This window comes from Pristis pectinata, chromosome 3 (genome assembly GCF_009764475.1).
Source record: "Pristis pectinata isolate sPriPec2 chromosome 3, sPriPec2.1.pri, whole genome shotgun sequence".
Classification (NCBI taxonomy): Eukaryota; Metazoa; Chordata; class Chondrichthyes; order Rhinopristiformes; family Pristidae; genus Pristis; species Pristis pectinata.
In genome coordinates, this window is record NC_067407.1 from 102,328,151 (window position 1) to 102,348,879 (window position 20,729).

Genomic DNA, 20,729 nt, shown 5'->3' on the forward strand with positions numbered 1-20,729 from the left:
AATAGAGATGAGAACAAAACAAAATTCCCCTCAGAAGATTACAGATCTTTGGAAAGGCAGGTGGAAAAGAATTATTGAATATTCGTAAGGCAGTCATAGAGACTCTTGATAAACAAGGGGGTGCAAAGTTACTAGAGGTAGGTGGGAATACGGAGCTGAGGTTCCAGTGATTTCAGTCAAGACAAAGCAGACTTGAAGGGACAAGTGTTCCACTCCTGCTCCCAATTTGTAGGTTTCAACCTGATGCTCATCTTGTTCATTTCTGCACACTGATCTTCATACCAGGAAGGACAATCATGAATTTGCAAAGTTAAGAAATCACTAACAAGTGTAACAAACTTTCTACTTGTTTGATGTGCATCTAAGGTATCTAGGACATCTAGGGTAGGGACATGTTCGGCACAGCTTTGTGGACTGAAGGGCCTGAATTGTGCTGTAATTGTTCTATGTTCTAACATCCAATCACCATGGTTAATATCGGGAATTTTAATCAAACATCTGTATTTTACCGAACACGTTTTGAAAATCCATTTGTACAATGTTGTCTGCACTTGCTATTAATTAGACTCCATTACTTTCTCAAATAAAAATAACATGACTTTTATAAGTATGCTGACTGTACTTAATTAATTCTTAATATTTATAAACTGGTGTTAACAGTGTTGTGGTCCACAGGTATCAGGTTTAAGCTGATCTCCTTCATTAAACAGAATTGTTACCTTGGCAAGTCTTTGGCACAATTTTTATCCAGGAACATTTGAGAGATTGTGGTCAAAGCCTCATTGTTTTACATTTCCCAGCATTTAGCAAAGATGTCATTCATTTTGAGTTAAATCAATATTTCCAATATCCCTCATTTGCTTTTTTTTCTGTAACAAGTTAACCTCATTGCATATTTTAATTCCCAAATTAGTCTATTAAAATTGACCAAGTACAGATTTAATATTTCCATTGCTTCATAAAAGATTTCACCCTTAGTTTCAAACTGATTCTACCTTCCCTTCAATTATTATACTACCTTTATGTTTGTTGATAGAATCTTTTCCTATTACTCCATTAGTTTTCAGTTTTCTTTCCTGACAATTTTAGTCTTTCCAATCTCTTTTGCTTTTCTCTACAAATACCTTTTTTCTTCAGACTTATTTTGGATCTTTGTTTAGGTTAATTTCTCTACCTACCCATTGTTTTCTAGATTTTACAGCACACTCCATATAATTGATTTAGGACAACCACCCGAAGGATTAGTAATTGTAAAGTGATTACATCAAGTTCTAGTGAAATACATACAGCTCATTACCAGAGAGTAATACAGTAATTATAAAAATTGGGAACTGCACTCAACAATCTTGATGAGCAAGTAAGAACCCAAACACCAATGTTACTAAAAAAAAACTGCATCAATTTTTCTCCGAATTATTTACTCAGAAAGAAATAACCAGGGTTTATCAGATTTATAGGAATACAAGAAAGTTAAACGCAGTGGTGGCAGAGTGAATGGAAAATAGAAATGGACGAAAGACAGTAATTAACAATGTCATTAGTCAAAGACAATATCAATAAATATTTGACACCAAGCCACATATGGAAATACGAGGAATAACCAGCATTAGGTGTCAGTTAAGGAACATCTTCCAGGGAAAGGAGGCATAAAAAGGTATAGGGAAGAAATTTCAGGAGCTTGGCAATCAAGGGCACACCCACCAATGGAGGAAGTAATTAACTTTAGGGATGATAAAGAGGCCAAAACTGGAGAAACATAGCTATCTCAGAAGATCACAAGACTCAATGTAATTGCAGAAAATTTGGGAGTTATGAGGGAGTTGAGAATTTTAAAACTGAAGTCTTGCTTAATCATTAACCCTGCACTTGGTGACCAATATTTGCTCATGGATGAAAAGGACTTAGTTGAAATTACGAGGGCAATGGAGTTTTGAATGACCTCAAGTTGGAGGATAGAATGAGGGAGGTCAGCAATGAGTCAAGTCTAGAAGAAACAACTGCATGAATGAAGATCACCACAGCAAATAATTGAGACATGGGTAGAGTTGGGTGATGTTATGAGATGGAAGTTGATTATCTTGGTGATGGCACATGTGTAATATGAAGTCCATTTACGGGTCACACAGTTAACCAAGATTGAGAAAAGCCTGGCTCAATTTCAGACAAATATCTCAGAGAGATGGAGTCAATGCTAGCAAAAAGATCAAGACAATCATTTAGTTCTCCCAATATTGTCAGATTTCTGATGAATGGCCATTCCACATGAAATGTTAACTCTATTTCTTTCTCTACAGATACTGTTAACCAATTGAGTATCCATTACATTGTGCTTTTACTTCAGATTTCCAACAGCTGCAGATTTTTGCTTTTTATTTTCTCATCCATTCTTGCCTGTTGGAAAAGGAGGCTAACAACTTAGACGTGAACATAGAACAGTACAGCACAGTACTAACCCTTTGGCCCACAATGTTGTGGCAACCTATATAAATCTATCCCATGATCAATTTAACCTTTCCCTCCTACACAGCACATAACCCCCCATTTTTCTTACATTCGTATGCCTATCCTAGAGTCTTTTAAATGTTCCTATTGTATCAAACTCTAACATCACCCCCAGCAGTGCATTCCAGGCACCCACCACTCTGCGTGAAAAACTTACCTCTGACATTTCCCCTATAATTACCTCCTCTGATCTTAAACTGATGTCCTCTGTTATTGACCATTGCCACCCTGGAGAAAAGGTGGTGGCTGTCCACTCTGTCTATCCTTCTCATTATCTAATAAACCTCTATCAAGTCGCCTCTCATTCTCCTACACTCCAAAGATAAAAGTCCGAGCTCGTTTAACCTTTCCTCATGAGACACGTTCTCCAATTCAGGCAGCATCCTAGTAAATCTCCTCTGCACCCTCTCTAAAGCTTCCATATCCTTCCTATAATGAGGCGACCAGAACTGAACACAATACTCCAAGTGTGGTCTAACCAGAGTTTTGTAGAGCTGCAACCTCATGGCTCTTGAATTCAATCCAGCACACCATATGCCTTCTTAACCACTCTATCAACCTGCGTGGCAACTTTGAGGGATCTATGGCCTCGGACCCCAAGATCCCTCTGTTCCTCCACACTGCTAATAATCCTGCCATTAACCTTGTACTCCACCTTCAAGTTCAATCTTCCAAAGTGCATCACTTCAAAATTTTCCAGATTGAACTCCATCTGCCACTTCTCTGCCCAACTCTGCATCCTGTCTATATCCCGTTGTAACCTACGACAACCTTCTACACTATCCACAACACCTCCAACCTTCGTGTCATCTGCAAACTTACTAAACCACTCTTCCACTTCCTCATCCAAGTCATTTACAAAAATCACAAAGAGCAGGGGTCCCAGAATAGACCCCCCTACAGAACACCACTAGTCACCAACCTCCAGGCAAGATACTCTCTATCTACTACCACCCTCTGCATTCTGTGGGCAAGCCAATTCCAAATCCGCGCAGCCAAATCTCTATGGATCCTATGTCTCATGACTTTATAGATGAGCCTGCCATGGGGAACCTTCTCAAACTCCATATTAAAATCCATATACCCACATCCACTGTTCTACTTTCATCAATACATTTTGTCACCTCCTCAAAAAACTCAGTTAGGATTGTGAGGTATGACCTGCCCCTCACAAAGCCACATTGACTATCCCTAATAAGACTATGCTTCTCCAAATGCTCATAAATCCTGTCCTGAAGAATCCTCTCCAATAGTTTATCCATGATGCAAGACTCACTGGTCTATAATTCCCAGGGTTATCCCCATTACTTTTCTTGAACCACATGTGCCATCATCCAGTCCTCTGGTACTGCTCCCGTGGGGAGGACACAAAGATCATTAATACCCGAGCAATCTCTTCCCTTGCTTCCCATTGTAACCTGGGATATATCCTGTCTGGCGCTGGAGACTTACCTATCCTAATGTTTATCAGTAGCTCCAACACGACCTCTTTCTTAACCTTGACATGCTCCAGCACATTAGCCTGTTCTACGCTGACCTCACATTCATCCAAGTCCCTCTCCCTGGTGAACACCGAAGCAAAATATTCATTAAGGACCTCCTCTGCCTCCAGATACACGTTTCCCCCTTTATCCCTGAGTAATCCTACCCTCATTCTAGTCATCCTCCTGTTCTTCATGCAAGTGTGGAATGCCTTGGTGTTTTCCTTAATCCTACTCACCAAGGCCTTCTCATGTCCCCTTCTAGCTCTCCTAAGTACCTTCTTAAACTCCTTCCTGGATAACTTATAATTCTCAAGATCCCCATCTTATTTTTGCTTCCTAAACCTTAAGTATGCTTCCTTCCTCCTATTGACTAAATGTTTCATCTCCCTTGTCAACCATGGTTCCTTTACCCTACCATCCTTTCCTTGTCTCAGTGGGACAAACCTATCCAAAATCCTATGCAAATGGTCCCTAAACAGCCTCCACGTTTCTGCTGTGCATTTCTGAGAACATCTATTCCCAATTTACTCTCTCAAGTTCTTGCCTAATACCGTTGTAATTAGCCCTCCCCCAATTAAATACTTTCCCATATCACCTGCTCCTATCCTTGTCTACGGTTATGCTAAAAGTCAGGGAGTTGTAATCACCATCTCTGAAATGCTCACCCACCGAGATGTCTGTCACCTGACCAGGTTCATTGCCTAGTACAAGATCCAGTATGGCCTCTCCTCTTGTCAGCCTGTCCACATACTATGTCAGGAATCTTTCCTGGACACACCTAACAAATCCTGCCCCATCTAAACCTTTTGCGCTAAGGAGGTGCCAATTAATATTAGGGAAGTTGATGTCACCCATGACAACGACCCTGTTATTTTTGCACCTTTCCAAAATCTGTCTACTCATCTGCTCCTCAGTGTCCCAGTGGTCTATAGAATACTCTCAATAGAGTGATCGCTCCCTTCCTGTTTGACTTCCACCCCACTGACTCAGTAGATGAACCCTCCCCAATATCCTCACTTTCTGCAGCTGTGATACTTTCCCTAATTAGTAATGCCCCTCCCCCACCCCTTTTATCTCCCTCCCTATAGCTTTTGAAATATCTAAACCCCCAAACATTAATCAGCTAATCGTGCCCTTATGACAGCTAAGTCTCTGTAATGGCCACAGTATCATAATTCCACGTACTGATCCATGCTTTAAATTCATCACCTTTATTCTTAATACTTCTCACATTAAACACATTTCAACCCATCCAACTGACTGTATTTATGCCCTGTCCACTGCCTATCCTTCCTCACAGTCTCTTTGCACATTGCATCTACCTTTACTCCAACTGTTCTCTCACACTGGTTCCCATCCCCTGCCAACCTAGTTTAAACCCTCCCCAACAGCTCTAGCAAACCTGCCTGCGAGAACATCATGAAGCAAAGACAATGATGAGGTAGAGAGGAAGATGGTGTCCCATGTAGAAACTAGCATTATTTTATGATGCTGTTCCTGGAGCAGATGTAGAGTTATGCAGAGTTGCACAGCACAGAAACAGGCCCCCCCAAAAAAACTGCTGGAGGAACTCTGCAGGTCAAGCAGCATCTGTGTGTGTGAAGTTGTGGGGGAAGTGGAGGAATTGTTCCTCCAGCTGTTTCTTTTATGCTCCAGATTCCAGAATCTACAGTCTGTCTCCAGAAACAGGCCTTTTAGCCCACCATATCTCTGCAGACTATTATGCCTATCCATACTAATCCCCCTATGCCCTGCTCATGAAGATGCCTTCGCCAGCAGCTCATTCCAGACTGTGTGAAAATTTAACCCCTCAGATTTCTGTAAAACCTCCTCCCTCTCACCTTAAACCTATGCCCTCCAGTTTTAGACACCCCTTCCATGGGAAACAGATGCAGGCTATCTACCCTGTTTATGCCTCTCATAATTTTATATACTTCTATTATGTCACCTCTTACCCTCCTTTGCTCAAGGGAAAAGCCTTTACAAACTCTCCTGATAACTCAAGTCCTCCAATCCAGGTGAATCTTGCAAATCCTTTTTGTACCCTCTCTAGCTTCATCACATCGTTCAGAACTGCACACAATACCCCAAGTGACCTAACCAACATTTAGTAGAATGGTAACATGATACAGTATTTCAATTCTTATACTCAATGTCTCAGCCAATAAAGGCAAATGTGCCACACACCTTTCTCACCATCCAATCTACCCATGTTTCCATTTTCAGGTAACTGTGTACTTGCACCACGAGGTCTCTGTATTCAACAGCACTCCCCAGGGTCCTGCCATCTCTAGGCATGTCCCTGTCGTGGTTTGTCTCAAAATGCATCACTTTACACTTGTCCGAGTTAAATTCCACCTGCCATTCCCTTGCTCACTTTCCCACTTAGACATCCTTCTTCGCTGTCCACTATACCATCAATGTTGGTATCATCTGCAAATTTGCTTATCATGTCACCTACATTCACATGCAAATCATTAACACAGATGACAAACAAAAGGACCCAGCACCAAGCCAGGCAGCACACCACTGGTCACAAGCCTCCAATCTGAAAAACAACCCTCCACTTCCACCCTGCTTCCTATAACCAAGCCAATTGTGTAGCCAATTGACTAGCTCACCCTGAATCGTGTGTCGTAACCTTCCAGATCAGCCTACCATGCAGGGCCTTGTCAAATGCCTTGCTAAAGTCCACAAAGACAAGGTCGACCAGCTTCACCCTCGCAAGTCCTGTTACCTCTTTAAAAAACTCAAATTCGAGAGACTGAATTTCCCATGTATAAAGCTATGCTGACCATCTCTAACCAGTCCTTGTCTTTCCAAACACAAATAATTCCTGTCCCAGTAAATCCCTTCCAATAAACTTTCTCACTACTGATGGAAGGCTCACCAGCCTGTAGTTTCCTGTCTTATCCCTGCTGCCCTAAATAAACGAAGGCACATCATTAGCTTTCCTCCAATCTTCTGCTACAGCACCTGTGGCTAAATATACAAAAATCTCTGCCAAGGCCCCAGTAATCTCCTCCCTTGCTTTCCCATAACATCCCAGCACACACCTGGTCAGGCCCTAGGCATTTATCCACCCTCATGTGCTTCAAGACCTCCAACACCACCTCCTTTGTAATGTTGATATGTTCCATGATATCACTGTTCCCTCACTATGTCCTTCTCCCCGGTAAATACAGATGAGAAGTATTAATTTAAGACCTCACCCATTTCCTGTGGTTCCACACATAGATCATCACACTGATCTTCAAGGCAATCCACTCTTCTCTTACAATCCTTTTGCTCTTAATAAATTTGAATTTTTTAGGATTCTCCTTTATCTTGTCTGGCGGGGCATCTCATGTCCACTTTTTGCCTTCCTATTTTCCTTCTTTAGTCCTATATCCCTTAGACTCTTGTTCTCAGCTGCCCATATCTGACATACACCTCCTTTTTCCTGGCCAGACCCTTAATATCCCTCTTCAATCAAGGTTCCCTAATGTTGCTGGCCATTGCCTTTCACTAACAGGCACAAGCTTGTCCTGAACTTTTCCTGTCTCAGCTTTGAAAGCCTCCCATTTGCAAGATGTCCTTCTACATGCAAGTTTCTCCCAACTTTTGAGTTCTTGTCTGATGTCATCTGATACTTTCCCCCAATTTCTGACTTCCACTTGAGCCCCAGTCTTACCTTTCACCATAACTATCTTGAAACTAATAGAATTCTGGTAATTGGTCCCAAAGTGCTCCCCCACTGACAATCGACCACTTGTCCAGCCTCATTTTCTACAGGAGATCAAGTATAGTCCCTTCACTATTAAGGCCATCTACATATTGCTTCAGAAAATTGTAAGTGGATCCTTGAGGGCCAAAGTTAATAGCATCACCAGTGAAATCACTGATTTTATGACTTTTACAAAAATTACATACTATTGATGGAAGGTTAATGTAATTTACCAACTAAGAACAACTCCTCACAGTGAAGCTCAAGACCATGAATATGAACCATAAGTCATTCAACCCCTTGAGCCTGCTCTGCCATTCAACAGGATCATGGTGGACCTAAAATCCACTTTCCTGCCCTTTCTCCATTACCCTTGACACTGTCACAAATTAAAAATCTGTATTTCACAGTCATAAATATATCCAAAGACCCTTTCCCCACAGCTCTGTGGCAAGGGTATACCATATTCTGAGACCATCAACTCCCCCATGGGAGAAGCATCCTCTCAGCCAATTATAGATTCATATACAGCACAGAAACATTCCCTTCAGCCCACCCCATCTATAATGACCTTTTTGCCATCTACACCATCCACTAGTCTTTGATACTCCTACCACAGGGAAAAAGATTTTGACTATCTACTCTATTTATGCCTCTAAGTCTTATATACTTGTATCAGGTCACTCCTCGGCCTCCTTTGCTCCAGAGAAAACAAGTCAGGCTGATACAGTCTCTCCCAATAACCAAATTCCTCCAGTCCAGGCAACATCCTGGGGAATGTCCTCTGCACTCTATCCAGTACAATCACATCCTTCCCATAGTGTGGCGATCAGAACTTCACACAATACTCTAAGTGCAGCTTAACCAGCATTTTGTAAAGATGTAACGTAACATCCCAGCTCTTATATTCTATGCCCCAACCTATGAAGGCAAGCATGCCACATGCTTTCTTTATCACCCTATCCACCCATGTCGGCATTTTCAGGGAACTATGGACTGGAACAGCTAGACTCTCAGCTCATTAACATTTCTGAATACCCGACCATTTACTGTATACATCCTACTGCTATTTGACTTCCCAAAAGGCATTACCTTACACTTGTTGAGATTACTTTCTAGCTGCCAAACTTTCTAACTGATCTATATTCTGCTGTAGCCTTGGACAACCTTCCTCACTTTGCACAACACCAATTTTCACGTCATCAGCAAATTTACTAAAAAAAATCCTCCTACATTCAGATCTAAGTTAATATATCACAATCAAAAGGTCCCTGCACTAATTTCTGACTTAAGAATTTTATGCTTCAGTAAGATCACCTCTCATTCTTCTAACCTCCAATGACTCCCAACCTGTTTAATCTTTTCTCTCACAATAACCTCTCCATACCCTTGTAAACGTTCTCCAAACTGCCTTCAATAAATTGGTTTATTATTGTCACATGTACCAAGGTACAGTGAAAAACTGTTTTGCATGCCATCCACATAAATCATTTCATCACATCAGGGCATTGAGGTATTACAAAGGAAAACTGACAACACTTTATTCTGCATTCTGTTACAGTTACATTGAAAGTGCAGTGCAGGCAGACAATAAGGTACAAGGCCATAATGAGGTAGATTGTGAGGTCAAGAGTCCATCTTATAATACTAGGGGATTGTTCAATAGTCTTGTAACACCAGGATAGCTGTCCTTGACCCTGGTGGTACATGCTTTCAGGCTTTGAAATCTTCTGCCCGATAGGAGGGAGAAGAGGAGAAAATGTCCAGGGTGGATGAGGTCTCTGATTATGTCGGCTGCTTTACTGAGTCCGTGGAGGGAAGGCTGGTTTCCGTGATGCGCTGAGCTGTGTCCACACTTCTCTGCAGTTTCTTGCGGTCTTGGGCAGAGAAGTTGCCATACCAAACCGTGATGCTCTCTGTGGTGCATCTATAAAAGTTGGTGAGAGCCAAAAGGGACATAGCAACTTTCTTTAGCCTCCCAGGAAAGTAGAGGCACTGGTGCCCTTTCTTGGCCATGATATCAACATGGTTGGACCAGCACAGGCTATTGGTGATGTTCGCTCCTAGGAACATGAAACTCTCAACTTTAGCACCAAATAATAGTTCCTTAAATAGGGGGGGCTTCATAAATTTTCACCATATTAGATCTCACTAGTGCCCAGTACAGTTGTTGTAAGAGTCCCCTACTTTTATACTTCACCACCCTCCCCCCTTTGAACTAAGGGCCAACATTCCAATAATCTTCCCTCAGCTGCTGCATCTGTGCACTAGCTCTTATTCATGAACAAGAATCCTCAAAGTTCCTCTGTGCTGCAGCTTTCTCCATTTAAACACTGTTCTTTTGTTCTTCTTTCCAAAATGAACTTCACATTTTCCATCTTACTCCAGTGGCCAACATTTTGTCCACTCAGTTATCAGTATCTCCCTGAAAATTCTTTGTATTGTCCTCACAAAATTGCCTTCCCTATTTTTTGGTCATCTGTAAACCTGGTCACAGTACATTCCTTTGGTTCCTGCAAGTCATTAAAATGTTATAAAAGTTGTAGTCACAGCACTGATTCCTGTGGTACCCCACCGGTCAGAGGTTGCTAACCTGAAAATGATCCCTATCCCTACTCACCGCTTCCTGCCTATTAGCCAATCCTCTATCCATGCAATATGTTATCCTGCACTTTATGGGCACTTATCAAGTCTTAATCTTGTGGAACACCTTCTGAAAGTCCAAATACCATACATCTAGTGGTTCCCCTCTATCCACCCTGCTTGAGACTTACTCAAAAAGCTCTCAAACTTACTGTCACAAACCAGCAACAAAAGAAACACACTGAGCATGATTCAGTGTTAAAAACTATTTTATTAATCACTACTTATGATAATACGTAAAATAAAAGTAAAAATGTTAGTATGTTAGAATTCAAGAATGTTAAACCTCGAACGTTAACCCCAAAACTAAACTCTTCGTGTGTGTGTGTGTGTGTGACAAAGTCCAAAACTCCCAGTTCCTGAATGGTTCTTAAAGTTCAGTTCCGCAAGCCATAAGGTGAAACATGAGCGAGGGCTTCTTCAACAACCACCGTTGTCTGAAGATAAGATGTAGATGTAGAAAAACATAGAGAGAGTACATACGAAATCCAAATGTTCCACGATGGAACCCAAACGACACTTCAGTGTTTACTCGGTAGTGACTTCCTCACCCCGAAAAGCATCCGAACCGTGGTCGTCCACACACAAATACCTGTTTCCTTCTACAGGTCAGCAACAAAGTGAACTCCACCGGATTACTTCCAACTTCCATACATGGATTTCAGTGGTAAACACAGTTATTGTTTCTCATCCATCAATAGAGAAAAACAAGCAGGCTGGTGTCTCTCTCCCTTCTCTCTCTCTCTCTTCTTCTTCTTCTTCTTCAACAACGTCATTACGTCCTTTATCTTCTATTGACGTAAGCACGCCCCACACACACATACACACACACTCTCTATCTTAAAGGGACTTTCACTGAGTCCGTAACACCTCCCACCTAAAAAAAAATTTTCCCAAGAAAATTTTAACCGCGCATACAGTTAGTAATGTTAATAATTATCATGCTACACAACTACAGACTATCAGATTAGTACAGATACATGTTTCCCATTTAACATCGGGAAAGACAATCAGCAATCACATTATCTTTGCCTTTAATGTGAGTTATCATGAGATCAAACTCTTGCAAAATTAAACTCCAGTTTAACAGCCTTCTGTTCTTGTTTTTGACTCGGCTCAGAAACACCAATGGGTTATGATCTGTATACACAGTCAATGGTTTCTGAGCGGTGCAAACATATACACTGAAATGTTGCAAGGCTAAAACAAGCGACAGTAATTCTTTCTCTATGGTGGAATAATTCTTTTGATGCTCATTAAATTTCTTTGAAAAGTAAACTACAGGATGGTCAATATCATCAAGGTCACCCTTCTGCAACAACACAGCTCCTGCAGCTTCATCACTGGCATCTACTGCTAATGAAAATGGCTTTTCAAAGTCAGGTGTTCTGAGCACAGGATGGTAGCATAAAATGGCTTTCAGCTTCTCAAATGCTTCTTGACAAGAATCTGTCCAAACAAACTTTACTCCCTTCTTCTGAAGATTAGTTAGGGGAAGAGCAATATCAGCAAAACTTTTACAAAATTTTCGATAATATCCAACCATTCCCAAAAATCTTCTAACAGTCCTCGTACCTGTGGGAATAGGGAACTCAGATATTGCTTGAACTTTTGCCTGAACAGGAGCTTGCTTGCCTTGACCTACAACATAACCAAGATACGTCACAGTGGCATGGCCAAATTCACTTTTAGCCAAGTTAACTGTAAGGTTAGCCTTGGAAAGTCTTTCAAACAACCTTTCTAACGCAGAGATGTGATCCTCCCAAGTATCATTCCCAGTCACTAAGTCGTCAATGTAGGCATCTGTATGTTTTAACCCATGAATCACTGAATTAATCATTCTTTGAAATGTTGCCGGAGCATTTTTCATTCCAAATGGCAAAACATTGTATTCATACAATCCAGAAGGGGTTACAAAGGCTGAAATCTCCCTTCCTCTATCTGTTAATGGAACACACCAGTACCCTTTTAACAGGTCAATCTTTGTAAGAAATTTTGCCTTTCCCACTCTGTCTATGCAATCATCCACCCTAGGAATAGGGTAAGCATCTGACTTTGTTACAGCATTCACTTTCCTGTAATCTGTGCAAAATCTAACAGTTCCATCAGGTTTAGGTACAATAACACAGGGCGAACTCCAATTTGAACTAGAATGTCTAATAATATCATTTTCCAACATGTATTTTATTTCCTGATCAACAAGTTTACTTTTTTCCACATTCATTCGATATGGGTGTTGTTTGATTGGTTTTGCATCCCCAACATCAACATCATGAGTAATTATCGATGTTCTGTTTGGAACATCTGGGAACAGATTTTTAAATTTTAAAATTAATTCTCTCATCTGTTGTTTTTGTGAAACTTGTAAATGGTCCAACTTCGTTTCAAGGTTCTCCATGATATTTTGGTTTTTTAGTTTCGATGGAACAATATTTGGTCTAAATTGGCCTTCCTCAACATCAACATCAGGCATTCTAGAAACAACCTTTTCACCATCCACCAAGGCCACAACTGAATCCCTCTCATAATAAGGTTTTAGCATGTTTACGTGACAGAGTTGTGTTTTCTTGCGTCTATCTGGTGTTTTGATTATATATGTTAGATCAGTCACTCGAGATTCAATAACATAGGGTCCAGAAAAACGAGCTTGCAAGGGATTATTTTGGCTAGGGAAAAATACCAACACCTTTTGCCCCACTGCGAATGTCCTAGGCCGAGCACGTCTATCAAAATATGTCTTCATTCTTATCTGGCTTGTTTTCAGATTCTCTCTCGCTAGCTGGCAGACTCTCTCCAACCGAGTTTTAAATTTTTGGACATAGTCCAACAGACTCAAGTGAACTTCCTCATTAACCCATTGCTCTCTTAACAACTCCAAAGGTCCTCTCACCCTATGTCCAAATACAAGCTCAAACGGACTAAATCCGATTGACTCCTGGATCGATTCTCTAACGGCAAACAAAAGTAAATGGATACCTTCGTCCCAATCCTTGGTGTTTTCAAAGCAATAAGTCTTCAGCATATTTTTGAGAGTAGAATGAAATCTCTCCAGAGCTCCTTGAGATTCTGGGTGATATGCAGATGATACAATCTGCTTTGCTCCCAGCTCATAGACTATTTGTTGAAAAATTTTTGACATAAAATTACTACCTTGATCAGATTGGATTTCTTTTGGCAAACCAAACAAGGTAAAAAATTTTACAAGAGCCTTTGACACCGTCTTGGCCTTAATATTTCTAAGGGGTATTGCCTCTGGAAATCTAGAAGTGGCACACATGATGGTTAACAAATACTGATTTCCAGTCTTAGACTTTGGTAAGGGGCCAACACAGTCCACAATCACCTTCGAAAAGGGTTCACCAAAAGCAGGAATTGGTTTCAAAGGATCCACAGGGGGTTTTTGATTTGGTTTACCTACCATCTGACATGTGTGGCAGGTTCGACAAAACATCACCACATCTTTTCTCAAACCAGGCCAATAGAATTGTTTCAAGATCTTCCCTACAGTTTTATTCACACCAAAATGACCACCCAAAGGCATACTATGGGCCAGGTTTAAAATCTCATCCCTATAAACTTTTGGAACAACAACCTGATGAATAACTTCCCATTCCTCAGTAACAGGAACATGAGGAGGTCTCCATTTCCTCATTAACACTCCATTTTTGACATAGTATCCAGTTGGCACTTTTTCAATCTCCTCACATGAGAGTGCTTTTTCTTTCAATTCTGTCAACTCAGGGTCCTTTGTCTGTTCCACCATAAAATCCTTCCTCGACAAAGACAAATCTTTAAATTCAGGCTCACTATAAGGATGTTGATCCTCCAGTGAAGACAGAAAAGTCTCAGATAAGGCATCAAAATTTTCTTCCTGTTTAGGACTGTCACAAGGAACCACATCAGACTGCACCAGACTGTCTGTCTTGGCTAATTCTCTAGCTCTAGCTCGAGTCACCGCACATGATGGGTAAACATCTGTATCATCCTCAGACTCATCAATCCTTGGTTTGGTTGTTAACCGTACCACAGGATCACTTTCTCCATTTGCAAGGTCATTTCCCAATAACAAAGAAACTCCTTCCACTGGCAAACTAGGTCTTATCCCTATCTCGACTGGTCCTTCTACGAACTTTGACTTTAAAATCACCCTGTGAAAAGGGACAGACATGGTCTCACCTGTAACGCCTCGTACTAGATTTACTTCACCAGTGTCACTTTCTTCACCAAAATTTAAAACACTGTCCAGCAAGAGAGATTGACTAGCCCCAGTATCTCTAAGAATTTTCACTGGCACCTGGGGTGACTCATCATTCAGTGAAACAAAACCCTCTGATACATACGAACGGAATTCTTTTCTCACCTCCTCCAACTTTTCCGCTTTTCCCTCTTGCAAGGACTGATCTTTAACAGCATGTCCTAAACCTTCTTGATTTTTAATTGCCTGAAAGCAAGCATTGGGCCCAGCTTCCTTCTTTTTCTTCAAAAGGGCACAATTAGATATCACGTGGCCAGGTTTCCTACAGTAATAACAAGTACGCTCAACAGGTTTCTCCAGCCCTGGCTTCTTTTCATCCTTTCCTTTTTGATTACCTCCCAATTTAATCTCTGGTTTACCTGGATTGTCTTTGTAACTCTTTTGAAAGGTTTTAGGTTGTCCCCATTTGGATTTATGGGTTAAAGCATAATCATCTGCCAACCTAGCAGTTTCTTGTAAAGTTTCCACTGCCTTTTCATTTAAATATGTTGTTAATTCAGCTGGAACACATCTTTTAAAGTCTTCCACTAGTATCAATTCTGTCAATTTATCGTAATCCCCATCTACATTTTTAGCCAGGCACCATCGTTCAAAACATATTCTCTTTCCATTGGCAAATTCCATATAAGTCTGATCTGCAGATTTCCTCAAGTCTCTGAATTTTTGTCTATAAGCCTCAGGGACCAATTCATAGGCCTTCAATATAGCTTGTTTTACCTTGGTATAATCAGCTGCATCCTCAACAGACAAAGCAGAATAAGCTTTTTGAGCTTTACCTTTAATCACACTCTGTACCATAAGAGCCCATCCTTTCCTTGGCCAGTTTGAACTCACAGCAACCTTTTCAAAATGTTGGAAATACTGATCAACCTGATCTTCTTCAAACGGAGGGACTAATCGAACCTCCCTGCTGGCTGAAAAACCATCATCAGAATCAGATTCCGAACTCCTACGCTTCATTTGTAACTCATGCTGCCTCTGTTTCTCCTTCTCCTCACTATCCAGCTCCATCCTCTTCAATTCCATCTGCTTCATTGCTAGATCAGCCTCTATCTTCATCTGAGTTATCTTTTGTTCGGCCTCTAATCTCTTTTGTTCTCGTTCAGCTTCTAATTTATTTTGTTCTCGTTCAGCCTCTATCTTTGCCAGCTGCACCTGTGCCTCAGAAATTGCTATTTCACTGCCAGGAAACTGTTTTAACACTTCCTTCTCAAACACCTTCTTTTCCACATAATGGCCAGCTATCAATCTCTGAATATCTGCCTTTCTCATAAATCGCGTTACTGCCTCAAGATGTAACTCTGCAGCAATTTTCACCAAATCAGGCTTCCTCATCCCCTGCAATCCTCCAGGAGAGGGTTTTTTTCAAAAATGTATCCATTGTTGCTGGTTTCCACACACACAAGCCAATTAAAAAGAATTTATCAGACCTCCCTCAAAAATCTTTGGATTGAATCTCGAACAAATCTCGTCAATCTGGGAAACGATCCCAGACGACACTCGTTAACCTTGGGAACTATCCCGGACGAGCCCCCAATTTTGTCACAAACCAGCAACAAAAGAAACACACTGAGCATGATTCAGTGTTAAAAACTATTTTATTAATCACTACTTATGATAATACGTAAAATAAAAGTAAAAATGTTAGTATGTTAGAATTCAAGAATGTTAAACCTCGAACGTTAACCCCAAAACTAAACTCTTCGTGTGTGTGTGTGTGTGTGACAAAGTCCAAAACTCCCAGTTCCTGAATGGTTCTTAAAGTTCAGTTCCGCAAGCCATAAGGTGAAACATGAGCGAGGGCTTCTTCAACAACCACCGTTGTCTGAAGATAAGATGTAGATGTAGAAAAACATAGAGAGAGTACATACGAAATCCAAATGTTCCACGATGGAACCCAAACGACACTTCAGTGTTTACTCGGTAGTGACTTCCTCACCCCGAAAAGCATCCGAACCGTGGTCGTCCACACACAAATACCTGTTTCCTTCTACAGGTCAGCAACAAAGTGAACTCCACCGGATTACTTCCAACTTCCATACATGGATTTCAGTGGTAAACACAGTTATTGTTTCTCATCCATCAATAGAGAAAAACAAGCAGGCTGGTGTCTCTCTCCCTTCTCTCTCTCTCTCTTCTTCTTCTTCTTCAACAACGTCATTACGTCCTTTATCTTCTATTGACGTAAGCACGCCCCACACACACATACACACACACTCTCTATCTTAAAGGGACTTTCACTGAGTCCGTAACATTACCAGATATGATTTTCCCTGACATGAAGCCACACAGACCCCAATTCTTTGAATGTATTATCAGAGTTAGTGGTCAAGAAGTAACTATCAATATTCAAGATTAAACTGTATGGCTGTCTGAAGAATACACATGTGGAGAAACGTGACAGAAAACTGTGGTAATGTTTCCTGACCCCTTTGCCATCTTATCTCTCCAGCATCCAGCAACATGAACCAGGACCTCACTTATCCAAAGTCAGCTAAAATGTCAGCAGTGGTCCAATAGTTGCCATTTCATCATGATCAATCTCCACACCTCACTAACTGAATGGAAATAACTCCCAATATTGGAGGATGACGACCCAAGCTTTAGGCACCATAATTTAAGGCTGTGCCCCCAATATTTACCTGTCCAAAGGTGGCTTTGCCTGAATTTCTACTTCAAAGTCTGTATTTTGGACCACACTAGCATAAACTATTCAGATAACAAGCACTTTTAATGTGGAAATTCCAAATCAATTTAAAGAAATTAGGGCCACTTTACTTCACCATCTTTCTATCTGTCACCTCCTGCACTGTTGCAATGAGGCTCAAAGCCTGAGGAGCCCCACTTCATCTTTCTAATGCAGCCTTCAGGACTCTATATTGAATTCTCCAACTTTAGGTAACTCACTTTCTGTCTGTCTATATTAGAACTGGCCATTACTGCCTGTAATTATTTTGACTCAGTTTTTCTACAGTCTGTCCTGCTGGCCATATCCCATATTAAGCAAAGAAGCTTCATATGATCTTAACAGCTACTTTATGCCACATTAAGCCATCTGGTCTCAGCCTATCAGAGATATTCCCTTTATTCTACCCATTTCCCCACTACATAAAACTAACTTGTTTATTTTCTTTCCCAGTTCCAGTGAGGGGATCTGGACCTGAAACATTAACTGCTTTGTTCCACAGATGCTGTCTGACCTGCTGACAGTTTCCAGTAATTTGTTTTATTTTACACTTCCAGCATCTGCAGTTATTTTTTTATATTTACTAAAGGAATTAACAATTCAATTCACACAGTAGCATGGGATTTTTGAATCTCGTTTTAACAAGCCTGAAAATAAACGCAAATATCTTGATATACAGAACAAAATTGGAATGCGAAGTGAATGAATGAAAATCTGAGGACCAGTGCTGAAGCAACACTTGGTTGATTAGTCTAAAAAAACACACACTGGATTGGTCTCTTGAAAGCTGAAGCTAATGAACTCTAAACCACTTAACATGAGAATCAAAAGAGGTGATTAGTGCATAAGTTGTTTCTTTTCTGGAAGACTTGGAAACAATGGCTGCTGCAGGCAAAAATACACATGTGCCAGAGCTAGAAATTCCCAAGGCTCAGGAACTTTATTTGAATGAGATTGTCAATGTCATATAATAGAAAGGGCAAAAGTTAGTGACTTCTGATTTCAAGTACATAAAAAGTGTTTTGAAGCCTGTATTAAAACACACAAGGTTTGAGTATCAAACATAGAACAGTACAGCACACATTTATGTGCCTACCTAAGAGCTTCTTAAACACCCCTATCGTATTTGCCTCCACTACCACCCCAGGCAATGCATTCCAGGCACCAACTACTCTGAGTAAAACAAAACTTGCCCTGGACATCTCCTTTGAACTGTCCCCCTCTCACCTTAAATGCATGCCCTCTGGTATTGGACATTTCAACCCTGGGGAAGAGATACTGACTGTCAGCTCTGTCCATGCCTCTCATAATCTTATAAACCTCTATCACATCTCCCCTCAGCCTCCGCCACTCCAGAGAAAACAACCCAAGTTTGTCCAACCTATCCTCAGCACATGCCTCTAATCCAGGCAGCATCTTGATAAACCTTTTCTGCACCCTCTCCAAAGCCTCCACATCCTTCCTATAATGGGGCAACCAGAACTGAATGCAATACTCCAGATGTAGCCTAACTAAAGTTTTATAAAGCTGCAGCATAACTTCCTGACACTTGAACTCAATGCCTTGACTAATAAAGGCAAGCATGCCATATGCCTTCTTTACCACCCTATCAACCTGTGTAGCCACTTTCAGGGAGCTATGAACTTGGGCCCCAAGATCCCTCTGCTCATCAACACTGTTAAGGGTCTTGCTATTAACAGTGTACAGTCTCTTTACATTTGATCTCCCAAGGCGCAACACTTCACATTTGGCCAGACTGAACTCCATCTACCATTCCTTCACCCATAGCTGCAACGGATCTGTATCCTGCTGTATTCTTTGCCAGTCTTCTACACTATTCACAGCACCACCAATCTTCATATCATCTGCAAATTTACTTAACCCACCCATGTACATTTTCATCCAGGTCATTTATATACATCACAAACAGCAGAGGTCCCAGTATGGATCCCTGAGGAACACCTAATCACTCGAATTATGTTCGCTTAAGATATCGGAATAACTTGGCATTTTTAAAATGTTGCAATTTACATTCAATGTAAAATGTCATAAAATTTAGGCAAATAAAATTGAAAATGCACGAGACCAGCTTTTATTTTCCCATGCTTCCAGTTTATAGGTATTCCCATTTTATTAGAATTTGTATTTTTTCCTCAAAGGGTTTCCACAATAAAATTAAATTAGGATTTCATGCATAATGTGTCTTTTAAAATGTTAATGATTATTTGTTCTTATTCTATTAATACATACCTGAAATCACACATTTACAAATTATGCTTAGAAATTTATTATCTCCTTTCTCTTGTAAAGATGTTTTAAGACCATATTGAGAGACTAAATTCCAAATAAAGGGCAATGATTGTTGTTACAGATATCAGCTTTCACTGACCCATTTTCAAAATTTTAGGAGAATAGCAAGAGCACATTTTGATTCAATTGCCATTACTCATAATGAAGATCATATTTTTGCTGAGTAAGACACTGTCCCAAAACATTGACAGGACGCCACTGGTGCTGCTATGGTGACAGATTACAGTTCTCTCCCCCACCCCCCCACCCTGTAGTTAACAGCATTAGAAAAAACAAGACTCCTTTTCAACTCTGTTTTAAATTCAGTATTACCCGATAGCCAAACAACAAATAGTATTCCAAATGAAGAAAATTGTTTTGCAAACAGCCACATTTATTAAGGTACTAAAATGATATTATGAAATAATTGATACATCCATTCACCAGTTATTTTCACCCAACCATTTTCCCCCAAACAACTATTACAATAGCTCCATATACTAGATAAAAAGTATATTTTTTATAAGGTGGAGTACCTAATTTCAAGATAACTCTCAACTTTGTCAGTCACTGAGAAATTCCAAGTAGCACGAAGAAAAATTGATTTGCTATTTCATTAACACCTAACACTTTATTAAAACAATGAATGCTTGGTTTATAAAGCATTTGTTTTAAAATTTGGAACCACTGCCTGAAGGACGAATGTTGCTGGAGGCAGACAGATAGTATTGACATATGAGCACAATTTTGTTGCATTTCCTCTTCTGGCGATCTACGACGTGTCAATTTCAAGATGATGTTTTAAATTCAAAGATCAACAAATCACCAATTTAAAAATCACTTTATCTGGGAACTAATAACTGCAAACTATAAGGAAATTATAAATAAAAATAGATGAATTAAAATTAAACTCTCACGGCTATTAAAATATTTTACATAAATTCCAAAAATTGACAACAGTACCAATTTTCAAAACAGGCTGGTATCATAGATGGCAATGTGTTCCACCAGACCTCGTCGCTTTATTGAATACGTGTTAAATCTAGCCGCGACGGTACTGGGTAAAAAGATTCGGCTCAGGACAAATAAATTATTTCTGCTAGATAGTGCACCGTCCTGCAAAATAGTTTGGTTTACCTTTCGTATATTTCATATAAAAATGGA

The 20,729-nt window shown here is 40.4% G+C and overlaps 1 protein-coding gene across 2 annotated transcripts in view; it reads right to left on the bottom strand.

Moving 5' to 3' along the window:
• Nucleotides 1–20,729, bottom strand: part of LOC127568483 (echinoderm microtubule-associated protein-like 6) — a 240,932-nt gene that overhangs the window by 219,381 nt on the left and 822 nt on the right. The window lies entirely within an intron of this gene.